Source organism: Ananas comosus, linkage group 19, assembly GCF_001540865.1.
Source record: "Ananas comosus cultivar F153 linkage group 19, ASM154086v1, whole genome shotgun sequence".
Lineage (NCBI taxonomy): Eukaryota > Viridiplantae > Streptophyta > Magnoliopsida > Poales > Bromeliaceae > Ananas > Ananas comosus.
Genome location: NC_033639.1, coordinates 7,631,849 through 7,647,827, shown reverse-complemented (window position 1 = coordinate 7,647,827; position 15,979 = coordinate 7,631,849). Strand labels below are relative to the sequence as shown.

The 15,979-nt window shown below is 36.8% G+C and overlaps 1 pseudogene; it reads right to left on the bottom strand.

Annotated features, from left to right (window-relative positions):
- LOC109724688 lies at window positions 2,553–13,724 on the bottom strand (annotated as a pseudogene).

Below are 15,979 nucleotides of genomic sequence, written 5' to 3'. Positions count from 1 at the left end.
TCCGCATTCACAAGAACGAGAACCCGAACAACATTATACTACTCAATTGTGCCCTAACAGTATAAATTTGCAACGAGTACTTTTTCTCATTCAATCGAACAAAGAGTAATACCTAATTAAAATATTCTATTATGCCCCGAGAGGGTAAATTAGATGTCCAAGTTCACAAGAACGAATACCGGAACAACATTAAGCTACTCAATTCCGCCCTAACAGTATAAATTTGAAATGAGTACTTTTTCTCATTCTATCGAACAAAGAGTAAAACCTAATTAAAATGTTCTATTATGCCCCGAGAGGGTAAATTAGATGTCCACGTTAACAAGAACGAAAACCGGAACAACATTAAGCTACTCAATTGCGCCCTAACAGTATAAATTTACAACGAGTACTTTTTCTCATTCAATCGAACAAAGAGTAATACCTAATTAAAATGTTCTATTATGCCCCGAGAGGGTAAATTAGATGTCCAAGTTCACAAGAACGAATACTGGAACAACATTAAGCTATTCAATTGCGGCCAAACAGTATAAATTTGCAACGAGTACTTTTTCTCATTCAATCGGACAAAGAGTAATACTTATTACACATTTTCATTGTGTGGCGCCCCACTTCCCAGGGGGTCTCCCATTCTAATACTATTCTCATCATAGCACGCTAAACTCTCTTAACCTCTCAGCTAAAAGCTAGCGAGACAAGTCTCACATTGTTTGGTGCTTGTGAGTTTCTAAAAAATTCAGCTATTATTTTGGGCGGTGATTAGGCTTAAGACGTTAAGAGAGTTAAGCATGCTAGAATTAAAATAGTTCTAGAATGGATGGCCCTCTGAGAGTCAGGCGTCACATGCTGGTATCAAAGTCAATTACCTGCGAAGATTATAAGATGAGTCTCAATTGAATCGAGGTTATACAGCGGAAAAAACAAGAGAATGTTGTGGAAAGTGGGGTGTCGTACGTCATATACCCGACTAAGGTTCTGCGTTTGGGCAAGACGAATATCTATAAACCTAAATGAAAGCACAATATTTCTTGCCACGTGGCAAGCCACCCTTCATCCCTTCATCCCTTCATCCTTATAAATAAATAAATAAATAAATGAAACCACTCCCTCTATCTAAATATCAAATTAACAAAATAACGCACCTGGTATTGATTTTATTGCTAATCAATGTAGATTCATTGAGCCACTAAGTAATAGTGACATTAATCCCCCAAAAAAATGCTTTGTATTTTCTTTACTCTTGGACTTTTACATTATTAAACCAACCCTTTGCCTTCCCTCTACATATAACGTCTAATTAATGTGTCCACCCAATTTAATCATATCTAAACCGTAAACTTAGAAATCCATCCAAAAGGCCCAACCCTTTGCCTTCTCTCTGCATATAATGTCTAATTAATATGTCCACCCATTTTAACCCTAATATTATCGTAAACCATAAAAACTTATGCAAAAGCTCTATTCTCTCTTATGTATGTCATGAAAATAAAAGCCTATTTTGTTTCTTATAATAAATTTCAACCTTCTTCATTTAGCAAGAGGTGTGAAATCTATTTTTATTTTTATTTTTTTAAATTCCTAATTTTGATATATTATTCTCTTCTCATTTAGCATGAGGTGTGGGAGATGCTTCAGGTCATAGCGGTGGCAGAGGCGGTAAATGTCATGGCAGTGGAGACCAAGACGGTTGCTGAAGAAAGCACGGGCAATGACAGTGGAGATCGAGGCGGTAGTGAAAGCAGTGGCAAGCCTCGTCTTTTTAGAGACCAACATTAAGTGAGAGTTTCTTTCTTTTTTATTTTTTTCTCTCTTTTTATTTTCTATTTTTTTAATCTAATTTTAACCTATTTTACAGTATTTTCTGTAATTATTTGATAGTTTCTATTTAAGATGAGTTGGATTGAATTAAAAATCTAATATTTCGATAATACCTATCCGCCGCATCGCGCGGGTAACTAAACTAGTATGGTTTTAAAGTGTTATGAATAGCATCTAATGGAATAAAATTTTACGTAAAATCGAATTTTAGAAAAAAAAAAAAAAAAATGGTCATGTGGATCTGTGGATCTCATCAAGGCAAATACTTCGATGCCACTTTTAATACTTCACAGAACAAAGATTACAAATTTTGAAAATGCATAGGCAATTGCACTTTTGGGAGTATTTATCAATACCAAATGACTTCCCGCTGCTGTTCATCATGATCCTGTACTTAGATTTCACCTGCTCAATTCTCTATCACCGACATAGTGCATGCATGTTTGTTTCCACCGAATACCGTCTGTACGGCATAACACGACATTGCGACTGTCGTAAGCAAAGTCGGAGTTCACACCGTACGCGATCTCACCGCCCCAGCGAGACTGATCACACGTACAGGCCACATGGTCTCCCCAGAAGTCCAAGTTTGCGCCCGCAATCTCTAGCTACACAAACTCCTGACTTCACCGCCGGACTTGGAGAAAACAAACATAGGCTAAGCATTTCAGCTTCATCACCAAAATAAGCATTTCAGCTTCACGACCAAAATTTTGCTTGCGACAATGAATTAGTAACATCCACTATCAGTTACGGTACCTTTTGGAATAACATCAAGAAAGCTTCCACATAAATACAATACTCAAAACAATTGATCTTTTAGCTAGTAACATAAATGCTGAAGACATATTGGATTTCAACGGACACCCTCAGTTCTGAACTACAATCCAGAAAAGCCAACATGTGAAAATTAGAAAGCATAATCCAAATGAGGGCCCCCTGATAACACTTTACATTACAATGAACCGATATAAATCTATCATTCCATTCGTGGAGCCTGTCTGTGGACACTGATCAAACAGAAAATTCACTTCCAACTTCATTATCAGCTAGGTTTCTATATGTCCTGATACATATAAAACCACATCACGCGTAATAATTCAGGCTGGACTTCTTCTTGGCTTGAACTTGGATGATTCCTTCATTGAAATCTTCGTGCGTCACCTGAGGTCAAAAGAAGATTATTTATCCACTCTAATTCTCAACCGAACAAACAAATAGAAAATAATAAGGAACGTCTCCTAATGCAATTTGATGCGAAAATAGCATAGTAAATTAAGCTTACAGTTGCAAGTCAAAGAAAAGATTAGTCACGTGCATGCAAGATGAAGGTTCAGTAAGTGAATTAAGAAAATAAACTACTAAGAAGAAGAGTGTGAAACCTCAGTCGCATCCCGACGCAGTGCAAGCATTCCAGCTTCTACACAAACTGCTTTCAGTTGTGCCCCATTGAAATCATCAGTTGAACGAGCGAGCTCTTCAAAGTTGACATCAGGATGGACATTCATCTTCCTCGAGTGGATCTAAGATTACAAATAAACAGTCAACTCTCTCTGTGCGTATGATGGCAGAGAAAATTTGTAAAAGAAGAAAATACAATTGTTGAAAACAGTAATAAGCCAAAGAGCACCTGCAAGATCCGAGCTCTGGCTTCTTCTGATGGATGAGGGAACTCGATTTTGCGATCCAAACGACCCGATCTCATTAGGGCAGGATCAAGAATGTCAGCTCGGTTAGTTGCTGCAATAACCTGTTAAGTGGACCGGCCAGACATTCTTTTAGTTAAGCAAAAAAAATGATGTAAAATAAATAAGAATAGCACCAATAGTTGATTGCAAAAAGCTTCGTCCGTTTATCGCCAAAAGAAAAAAGAAAGCCCTATACCAAAGATTTTTAGGTAAATTCAAAATAAAAAAAAATATAGTGCAACATGAAGACAACAGTTGTGTGGCTACAATCACTATTGAGATCTCTGCTCCTTGAATTTTTCCCACTAAAGTCAGAGGTGATAATTTGTATAATTGGGTACTTGCTGGATTATTTGTTCATATTGATGATACTACATAAAATTTTGATTCCCCAAGGAACTCTAACTTCAGAAAAGATCAGCTGTCGCATAAACTTACAAGAGCAGTACTTTTGACGACTAAAAAGAATCATAAAAAGAACACAAAAAAAATGTGTCTAAAGGAATTCAAGGTCTTCAAGCAAAACTGGCTGTTATCGACGACATGGAGCACTCATGGTTCCTTTGGCTAAGTGGCCAGTAGAAATTGATCAGCCATAGGATTCATTTAATAGCTTTTACAATTCTTCTATATCTCTTTATCTGCCTTCTTGCTCCTCTCTATTGCTAGATTACCTTGTGTTCAAACTTAAAAATGAGATAGGTTTGTTCAGTTACTGCAATTCAATTGATTTTGCAACATGATATCCTCCGAAGTGACTAGATGAAAAATATAAGAACCATACTTTTCCATTACAATCAGCCAATTCTAGTCAACCATCAAAAAGACGTATTTTAAAATTAATTATCTAAGGTAAACTGCATCATTCTAATAACTAAAACAGTAATACCTCTAATAAAAAAAGATATTACGCCTGCACCAAAACATTTTCCTTTTAATTAAGCACTATATTTAGAAATACAAGATGCATCAGTGCTCTTTGCCATTCTAATACATTGAAATTATTAGATATTAGTGCACTGGCCTTAATAGGGCTAGCAAGGAGGTTCCGTCGGCATATATGGCGACATTCATTTAGTATTTTTTTATTTAGTTAGCTATCTTGGTGCCGACTGTCAACCACAAGTGCACAAGCAGTGTTTGAAAAGGCGCGCCCCAGGCACGAGACGCGGCCCTTAGTGCCTCAAGGAGCGAGGCACGCGACTCAAACACGCCTCCTGATATTTACGTTTAATGGGTCTAGAGTTTGGGTTTACTGGTCTTGGGTTTTTTCAATATATTTTAAAATATTAAGGAATTGAAAAAATTTCCTAATTTGAGCACTTTCTTCTCCTTTTCTCTTGGTCATTCTCTCTTCCACCTTGCAATGGCAAGAAGCAGCAGCGGCAAGAAACAAAAACAAGCACTTTTAAGTTGAAGTTGAGACATAAGTTTTTTTTTTAGTTTGAGAATATTTATACATGTGATTTCTTCGTTTTTTTTATGGTTTGTATGGCTATTTTGCAAATTTTTAACATAAAACATCCATTTAAACTAAGTTTGTTAAGAGTGTTTTTATTTTGATTAGTTGTGCGTCTCACCTTCTCGAGCCGCCTAGGCTTCAAAAGGCCTTTGTGCCTTTTTGCACCTTGCGCATTTTCAAACACTGCACAAGGAACTAACCAATTTACCAGATATCTTCCTTCTTTCTGTTCATGCACATATTCACATGTCACTGTTACAGTATACAGTGACTGACTATAATCACCCTCCTAAAGGACAATATTTTCATTAGAAGAATTCAATGGAGTCCTTTTAAGTAAAACAAGTTAGGAAGGTCATCATAGCATAACTAGAACTAAAATATTTCATCCATTTAAATTAGTTTCAGAAGTAACCAAGGGTGGGCAGCAGGGTCTTCTACAACAAAATTTTACTGGCCTGTGGATTCTTTTCTATCAATATATTTTCTACTCAGTTGTCAAGTTTATCTTAAAAACCTATATCATCATGCCTTCCATGAGAAAATTAGAAACCCGGTTATACTTATATTCCTTAAAATACAGAACTTAAATCTTTTCACAATTTTTTTTTATATTTCAGGGATCAGACATTTTACATATATGTCAAAAAAATTCTAAACCATTGGCAGTTGATGCACACTATACAGCTCTCAACAAAAATTACTAGTGTGTTGCCTTAAACAGCCTACTATCCCAGTTAACTAGATTTAAATCTTGGTGACAGAGGTCCACGGGTTACTTGCTTTCCAAGTTAAAGCAAAAGAACTTAACATTGACACAACAGAGAGCATGATGAACTGTATACTAGAAGATGGCATCATAACAAAATCTAATAATCTAACCGTCAAGGCCCTTCATTTTTCTCCTCTTAGAATAGAGGGAGAGATCTTGGAGCAACAAGAACTCTGGAGTTGCTTTCGAATCTTTGCCTAAAGGAAAGATCTACCAACTTTGGCGTCTTTGTTTTCTTTAAAAAGAGGATCCCAATTAGATTTCTAGACTTCAGAAAAGCCAATAACGAAACATGGATGGCCTTCACAAAAGATGTGAAAGATTCTTTCTCGTCTTTATATTGTTATTGACTACTGAAGTAAAAATATATCGAGAATCATCACTCGTTTGGGAAAAATTTATTATAAATTGTAAGATTACCCAATCTATCTCTGACTACCCCCTTACCAGTCTTTTCTTTTTTTAGAAGTTTCAATAACTGTTCCTCTTTGGAAATTATAGGTTTTTCCCAGTTTTCTTTTTCCCTTCAAGTTTCTTTCTTCTATTACATAAGAGTAATTAATTGCTTCGATTTTGTTTAGCTTCTATTCGAACCAAGCCACTAAAAATATTTTGTTGCTTCTTTCAATACATCTCAAGCCATAGATGGCATTACAAACTCTGTTCTCTAAATTGGAAAACAAAATTCTAGTGTCAGTTCACGTAGAATTCTATAAAGAAGACAAAAGTTGGGACTAATTCTACCAAATGAAAGGGCGATGAATTTAGAGACATACAAGAAATTGAGAGGTCAAACAAAAAATGATAGATAAGTCAGCCATGAAGCTTCAACCAAGCATTTAGTCATAATAACAGAGAAAATAATGTACTGACCTTTATCCGGTCATCACTGCTAAAGCCATCAAGCTGATTAAGTAATTCTAACATAGTTCGCTGCACTTCCCTGTCCCCACTTACTTCACTGCAAAGAATGCAAAGGAACATCATGACCATTTTACCAAAGTTAATGATGGCTGAAAGCAGTTTTAGCATCAGAGTTTGTAGTAGCCATTAGGTAAACAGCTTTTTTGAGCTACAAACTCTCTTATTTAGACCTTGAAAAACAATTTCCCATTAAAAAGATTGCATAAAATGGCTTAATGAAAACAGATAAGAATATTCTTAAGCCAAATACTTCTTCCCAATAAACAGATGCACTGAATAATTGAATAATCAATCATGAAATATGCAAAAGATCGAGTAATTGGAACATTTAGAAAGCCAAGAGAAGACTGCAGCTGAAGTTGCAAATAGTAAAAGATTGAAAAAGGCGCCTAGAATCAAGGAACATCAATTTAAAGTGGTATAGAAGGAAAACAGTAAGTTTCTCGGGCTGATTGCTCACTTATTGAAAGATTGAACGATCAACAAAAACAACACATCTTACGGTTCATATGGAATTTGCTAGATGTATTTGACAGGATAATTGAAAGAGAACTGCAATTTCACGAGGAGAATGACTCATTCTTCTTGATTTTTTTAATCAATAAAGTCAACTTCTACATCTCTATATCATAAATTTTAGAAGCCATTTTTAGTTCACTTATTTGGAGCATGCAGCCATAAATTTCTTACATTAACTCATTTTGAAAGTTAGGCGTAATTTTATTGCATCACAATGTCCTATGACAAACTTAAGTAGGTCTGCAAAAGTTGCATGTTTTTATCTCTCCATGAATACTTTGAGCATTTCTCTTCAATAAAATGTATCATCCATCTGCTGTATCTAAGGTATTCTAGCCAAATCTTGCATGGAACACATATGCACCGTACTAGCACAAAGACAGTATTGCAGAGCCTCAGGTACCCACATAAGAGTGTTGCCTTTTAAGTCCATTTGTGATGAAGCTAGAAGTCAAATGTTCCTTATACAACTGATAAACTGGGAACTAGCATGGATAAAATCAGTCTAGAAGAATACTGCATAACGAAACAAATAATCTGGTAAATCCGAAACTGCTGAGCAAGTTCCACAAAGGTTGCAACCCCTAAGCAGCATCGAAGTGCAAATGAGATAGAAATGAGTGAATAATATCTTTCCCAATTGTCAGAATCAATTTGATTCTTAAAGGCCAATCTAACTTCACCAATTTTCGAGGACATCGATTATGTGGTATTTCTGTGAGAATGAAGGCATGAAGCATTAATCAACAGACAAAAACAACAAGTAAACATTTTACAGTACAGGGAGAGATGAGACAATCAGTCATACTGTTGCTTAGACCGTTAGACAATTGAATCATTACATTTGAGAAACAGGAATCATATGATGATATAAAGGAAGGAGAATATAGCAGACCTGTCAAATCTCTTTGTTCCTATTGCATCAATCTCATCAATGAAAATAATGCAGGGTGCTTTTTCCTTGGCAAGCTGAAAGGCATCACGAACAAGTTTTGCACCATCTCCAATAAACATCTGAATGAGCCAAAAAAGGGTTTAGTCAACTTAGCTGGTGGCGCTTGTAGGAGACCAAAAAAAAAAGAGAGAGAAAATCTTCCAATTGAGTTTCAGAAGGCAGTTCATGCAGCTATTATTTCTATGTGAGAAAAACAAATAATGCAAAACATAAAACTATGAAGTGGCGACAATTTTCCACGCAAAACTGAACTACCTGTACAAGCAAAATTTGATGTATATAAAGATCGCAAGAAGAACCCTAAAAAATCATTCAGTTCTAAATTACACAAATAAACCAACCATATACTATTTATACTTGAAATAAATCACATATTACACTGGAACGGTTTTCATACTACTGGAATATTTCGACTACTATGATCAAGGCCTAATGGCTACATAAGCAGCTTGATAATTTCATCCTACTGTGCATCTTACTTATCATCTATTATAAACATAGCTATCGAATCTCAGCCATCATTTTGAACCCAATTATCACAATATTCATAAGAGAAATAACTACTATACAGCAACCTGAATGGTGTTATGGTGGCAGAAGCAGTTAACATTTGCTTCAAGCTATTACTGCCATGAATTTAATAAAGCAGCTCTCATTTATGTCTTTCCTTTACAATAATGAGAAGGCACCCTTATAATTATAAACTGCCTTTTGTCTAATATGTTTTTCCCTTACAACTATAAAATGCACCCTTACATTATAAATTGCCTTTTGTCTAATTTTTGTCGAACTCAGATGAATAAAGAATGTGTTTGCCCTTGTCTTGAGTAATTTACCATAGAGACGCTAACTACAGAGATTATATACAGAAATCACAAGAACAAAAGTTTGGAAAACAAAGAATAAGAATAAATGGGAAACCAAGATTAAGAATAAAAGTAAGTCAATAAAACTAAGGTAATTTGTGATCACATTATGAACTGTAAAACTCTATGGTCTATTATAATATGACCTTAAACAGAATTAAAGTTAAAAAAGGGAAGAGTTTTAGCTTTAAAAAGGATTCTCATCTTGCAGATGCAATAATTTTATGCATGTCTAAGCTTTATAATGGACACTTTCTTGCTGACGAGGGTAGAAGAGGCCTACGAATGATATTAGTACCGACATATGTTCAACACTTCGATCCACGATTTCGCCAACTTGTCCAATTTTGTTCTATTTATACTCTTCATTTCTCATATCCTCTATCAAAATCATTTACGTCATAATAATTGTTCGTTGCGTGGCCGAGTTACTAACATCCCAACAAAACCCTCAAACAATAAGGAAAATTCGCTTGGCTGCAAGTTGTGCCGAATGTAGGACACGGTCTAAGTGAGGACGTGATTATTGCATTAGTAGGTAATTACCAGGCGCTAAAATGATAATACTATAAACTGAATGGGAAGCAGGGATATAATGAAACACCAAAGAACCACCTATTTCACTCAATAATTTACTATAAACATAAAAATATTGTTTTGTTTGGAGCCAATTTTTAGAACTGCAAACAACAAAGATATTACAATCCAAATAAATAATATCTCCCATCACATAAGGAATGAAACTAGCCAATGAAACTAAAGGGTGCTATACGAAAATTTGAGTTCCAGTTTCGTATGGATTATGTACATATACCCCTAGAGTTGGATTTGTCATACAAGTTGGATACAGTGTAAGATAGCGTAAAGTCAGGCGACTCCAACCATGAATGTCTCAAACAACGATAGCGGGCGTGATGTATTACTTCCATCTATTCAAAATGACAATTGAAATATTAAAAGGGAGGTTTACTTTCAGATGGAAATGAACACTTCTTAAGAAATAATTTTCTGATCATGCTTCGGTTAGAGTTTGAGAAAGAGACAAGACTAACAGAAAAAAAAAATGACTTTGCAAATACAAAGAGCAAACAAAATTTATTTGGCTCAGGCATTTGTTTACAAATAGTTTAATCATAACAGAGAGCAGGAACAAGCATCACTAGTACCCCACATTTATTATTGGCCACAAGAAAGGTTTTACAGTTAAATTCTTATTAGCCTTGAATCACGGATACTTGTAAATTTATTGCCGTAACTTTTTGTGAAATTATTATTCCATACATGATTATTCTTTGTATATGAGCAATATACGAACAATTATACAAAGTTAATGTATATCAGAACGATGTTCCTTTTAATTATATAACCAGACTATTCTTATTTTCTCAATATATCATTAAGTCTAATCAACATATATGAGTTGGGCTGGAATGCTTATATATTAGTATTTGCACTCTGTTTGCTATCAATTTTTTAGCCTTTAGAGTCCTACACTTTAATTCAATTCCACCCTTTAGATTATACAAATTCAACAGCGCACCAACTCATGCAACCTAGAGGCACCACCACTAAACCGCTAGGCACCCTGTTTGGTTCGGGGATAAACGGGTGAATAACCCCTTAACCCCGAAGTGTATTCCCAACACTTCATTTGGAGGTGCGGGTTAGCTAACCCACCCCGACCCCACCCACCCCACTCCCACCGGACCCACTACTCCAACAAACAACAACGACTATTTTATCCACTATCTTTCTATCCATCTAACTTCAGACAAACACTATTTTACTATACTTGAACAAACCAATCTCCCCTCTCAACAAACACAAAATTACTCTAACCCCACTTTAACCCTAAACTTAACGCTATCCCTGGAAATAACAAGTTTTTACTTTAACCTCGCGAACCCAACCGGCGCGGCTAGGCGATTACTATCATCTCTAAACCTACATTTTGCTTACAAAGGGCGCTTAAAAACTCGATAAGCAAAAAGTCACAATACTATAATTAGTACTCCAGCCAATTGTATATTTAAAATATAGTTTAAAATAATATTTTATTCAAAAAGTATCCCGCGTATCATATTCTCATGTTTTAGGAGATTGGTTGTTAATCAATCATATCATGATACATGTCCTGTATCTGTACTCATATTTGTGTCTGTGCAACATAGCTTACTAGGCGAATCAAAGAACAGGACAATGGAACAAAGCGACTTCCAGAAGTTTGTGGTATAATCACCTGAACAAGTGAGGCACCAGCTATCCTTCAGAAAGTTGCATTGTCTGCCGCCGCACTTGCACGGGGCCATCACAAGTTTTTTCCAGTTCCAGGCACGGCGTCATACAAAAGCAACCTTTAGGGGGCGAATTCCTAATCTCTGAAACCGGGTCCCTTGTGTGTCATTGCAACACAATTGACCCTCAACAAGTTTCTTGATCTAAGACAAGCGACAGCCAAAAAAAGCAGCGGAACTGATCGTATGCACCAAAAAGCAAAAGACGAGTGAAGCCACACTGTCGAGCTAAAAATATTTATACACGTTTTCAGGAAAAAATACACACAGGGGGGTAGACTAATTGCAACACAGTTGATTACGCAAATTAATTAATATGACGAAAAATAATATCACTTTTAATGGGAGATCAGATAATCTTCATATAATTCAGATGACGTATGTAACACTGACCTGCTTTTTAACCCACATATATGTAATCTTCTGTGTTTTTCATCACTTCATAGCATTCAATATTGAGTACATAATTCTGACGAAAGGTGTACCAAATATCAGTAGCCTGTCTTTGTTTTGACACCAACCAAGTCTCCAGGTTTAAGCTTGTCAGGATAACTTACTCAACGACTTGTGAAGAAATATAGTCTGCAATTCAATAAGAAACAAAGAGAATTTTGTCACCACAGTTTCAGATATTATACTTTCAACACAAGGAAAAGTTCCTCAAGATGATAATAGAAAAAGGGGGAAAATGCCCAGCAAAAATAGTTCATACACCCCCCCTCCCCCCAAAAAAAAAAAACAATTTGATATAAGAAAGCTGCAAGGACATAGCAGGTGAAGGTTAATTGTAATTGCTCTGTCAGTGATACAAAACCAACAAATAAGAAACTTACCTGACGTGTAGAAGTTTTTAAGACAACACACTTCCCTTTCCGCTGAGAATCAAGATCAACATTTGCACCATCTTCTTCTGCCTCATCTTCTGGGTTCATTTCTAATATCTAATAACAAAAATAAAGAGCAATACAATTAAGTTGAAAGCCAACATACTGATGATACATTGTGGATTTGCACCACAAATAATGCCAAATGCATGACCATATGTGCATAGACACTTGTCACATTTAAAATCAATAAAACAAAACCTGTTACACAATTACACCCCTTTTTTTCTTTCCAACTACTCTAATACTCATTTTAATTACACTGTATCAACACGAAAAATTCTAGAACAACCAGCGAGGAATTAAAGGACACTAGTCATCCCCAGCTCAAAATGACTAGAACTACAAACTACCATGAAATGGGAGAAACAATTAATGAAGTTCATATCAAATTGTTATCATGAATGACTATACTACAGAAAATGAACTGAGAATATGGCGCATCCAGTGAAACCACAATGTTAGCCACTTTCCTATCTATGCTAATTAGGTTGATACAGCTTACATGGTCACTAGATGGACATCCCTATCCATTAATCCAGTGCAAGACTCCGACATAATAAATTAGATAGAAAACAAGGGGAGGTAGAGGATCAAACTAAAATTTCACTACAAGGATGAGGACCTCAGATACAACAGACTTCACACGGTCAATTCAAACTCAAACACAAATTCAAACTCAAACACAAATGTTTTACTGAAACATTTCAAAAGAAAACAAAGCGTTCAGCTGAATTTATTAGCAGCTGTCTGAATCTAGTTATGACGGCAAACTCGAAACTCATGATGATATTAAGACCTCAACAGAGTAATTTACAAGTTCATAAAACTCTTTAGCACAAGCATTTGTTTCTTTTTGACAGCAAATTTGAAACCGTTGAAAACGTAAATAAGACCTAACAACACAACGACATAGAAGTTTATAAAACTATCTAAAAACTATAATTCGCACAAGCATCTTTTTTATGTTTCCTCGCTACAATCCTTTGTTTATGCAACGGCCGAAGATCAAGAACGCACCAGATAACAAAAACAAAAGGAAAGGATCTTGCGATCACTAAAAAGGGCAAAAGGAGAGAGAACGGAGCGAGACCTCGACGATGTTGCCGACAAGGTAAGGAAGCTGCTTGTTTAGCTTAATCTTCTCCTGATTCTCTTTGATTTTCTCCTTGAACGACTCGAGCTCCAGAGTGTTCCTCTGCAACTCATCCTATCACAACCAAACACGCCCAACAAATCATCAATACCAACCAAATCGATATAAGACAACCCAATCGGCGTCGATCTAAGAAGTGCAAAAGGATCGAGAAACTAGGGTTTCGATCGTTCCGTGTGGTACCTTGAGGACGCGGATCTCGTTGTCAAGGAGGCGAGAGGCCCTGAGGATGTCGTCCGTGGACATGGAGGCGAGCTGGTCGTCCTCTATGTTTGAGTCCTCCGCCATCGCCGCTCCGCTTGATGCCATGGGAGCATAGTTAGTTAATTCGGATTCGGCAAAAATTAGGTACGGATATAATTCGGATAAAATTCGTCTTATAATTTTTAAATTCATTGAAAAACACGGCTAAAAAACAGATTCGCCAATTATTCGGATACGTAATTTATACGGATATTATACGTTCGCCAATTAAAAATTCGGGATCAAAAGTTCGGCTATTAAATTAAGTTTTTTTTCTCTCAAGATTTACGCTATTAGCATAAATACTTATATTTTTTAAGAATATAAGAATAAAGAGTTTTTTTTTTTTTTTTTTAAAGACTTTTCTAGCGGGGGGAGGAGTGGGGGTGGGGCGGGTTTTTTTTCCAAACGGGATTGAAGAGTGGGACGCCGCCACGCCGGGACGGTGGCTGGGGATGCCGTCAGCGCCAGGAAGGGGAGCGGGAGAAGGGAAGGCCGGCGAGCGGCTTGCGGTAGCCTTCGGGAGGAGAAGTCTTTAGCTTCTAGCTTCTAGCCCAAGAAGTGAAAAGCCTTTAGCTTTGGGAGGAGCAACGGAGAAGGAGAAGGCGAAGGCGATAGGTTGCTATCTAGACATTAGCCCACCAAGAAATGTTTGGTCCAAGCTAAACTCAAAAGTAAGAAGTTTCGTTTTCAACCTTCGAAGATCAGGTAGACTACCTATGAAAAAATATGTGTTTACCGAGCTCACGAATTTAACTTACACAGGTAAGAGACAAAACGTGTTTTTTCTGGGTTTGTATCTCGATTCATTAGAATTAATTGAATCCTTGGTCCTTGAGAACATAATATGGATTAGTTAAAGTACTAGAACAGATGTGAACGTTTTCCTTTTAAAACAACACCAGAAAGTACCTGGTAACTGAGTCACCCCAAAGATGTGATACATAGAAAATAAACAAATGACAAATCTTAAATCTTAAATCTATACGATCATACGTGATACAATTCACGGTCAAAGTAAAACATAAATCAAAAATTGATACGAACATAGACTTAGAAAATATAAAATATAAATTTATATTTGGTAGAACTAGAGAATAAATGAATTAATAAATAAATAAAACTCCGTATTATATCAAATGATAAAAAAATGAATTAATCAAATTAAAACANGGCCACCCGCGAGGCCCGCGAGTCCACGCTCGCAGGCTCGCAGCATGCGGCAGCAATCGCGTTCTTTTGGGCCAAATTATTCGCGAATCGCGTTTAATTCGCGAATATTTACTTTTATCCCAAAAAACGTGACTTTTTTCGAATTTTTGGGAAAAATACGAAAACGGCTGTTCTTTTCAAAAATTCGCGAATAATTCGCGAATTAACTAACTATGCATGGGAGAGACGAAGAAGATGACGATGAAGAAAGAAAGAGGGAGAGAAATAGAGGGGAGGAGCGAAAAAGGTGAAGTATACGCTGGGTATTGAGGGGACGAGTGCGGAGACGGGACGGATATATTTTAATCAAAAAAAAAAAGTTAATGACCCGATTTGGATTTGAACTCCCGTTTGCGTGTACCCTTAGTATAGGTAGTCGGTAGGGACGTAATGTGTTCCGGGCCAATTCGTGCCGAAGGGCGGCCCGGCCCGACCCGGTTCTTAATCCGGGCCGTGCCGTGCCGGCCCGATTATATGAAGTAGAGGCCCGGCCCGGCCCCCTGGCCCGCCCAGCACGGGCCGNTCTTTTCTGTATTGGGCCACCCGCGAGGCCCGCGAGTCCACGCTCGCAGGCTCGCAGCATGCGGCAGCAATCGCGTTCTTTTGGGCCAAATTATTCGCGAATCGCGTTTAATTCGCGAATATTTACTTTTATCCCAAAAAACGTGACTTTTTTCGAATTTTTGGGAAAAATACGAAAACGGCTGTTCTTTTCAAAAATTCGCGAATAATTCGCGAATTAACTAACTATGCATGGGAGAGACGAAGAAGATGACGATGAAGAAAGAAAGAGGGAGAGAAAGAGAGGGGAGGAGCGAAAAAGATGAAGTATGCGCTGGGTATCGAGGAGACGAGTGCGGAGACGGGACGGATATATTTTAATCAAAAAAAAAAGTTAATGACCCGATTCGGATTCGAACTCCCGTTTGCGTATACCCAAAGTATAGGTAGTCGGTAATTTGTGATCACACTATGAAATGTAAAACTTTATGGTCTATACTATTGTAATATGGACCTTAAACCAGAATTGAAAGTTAAAAAAAGGAAAGAGTTGTAGCTTTAAAAGGATTCTCGTCTTACAGATGCAATAATTTTATGCACTTCTAAGCTTTATAATTGACACTTACTTGCTTACAGGTAGAAGAGGCCTACGAATGATATTAGTCACCGACATATGTTCAACACT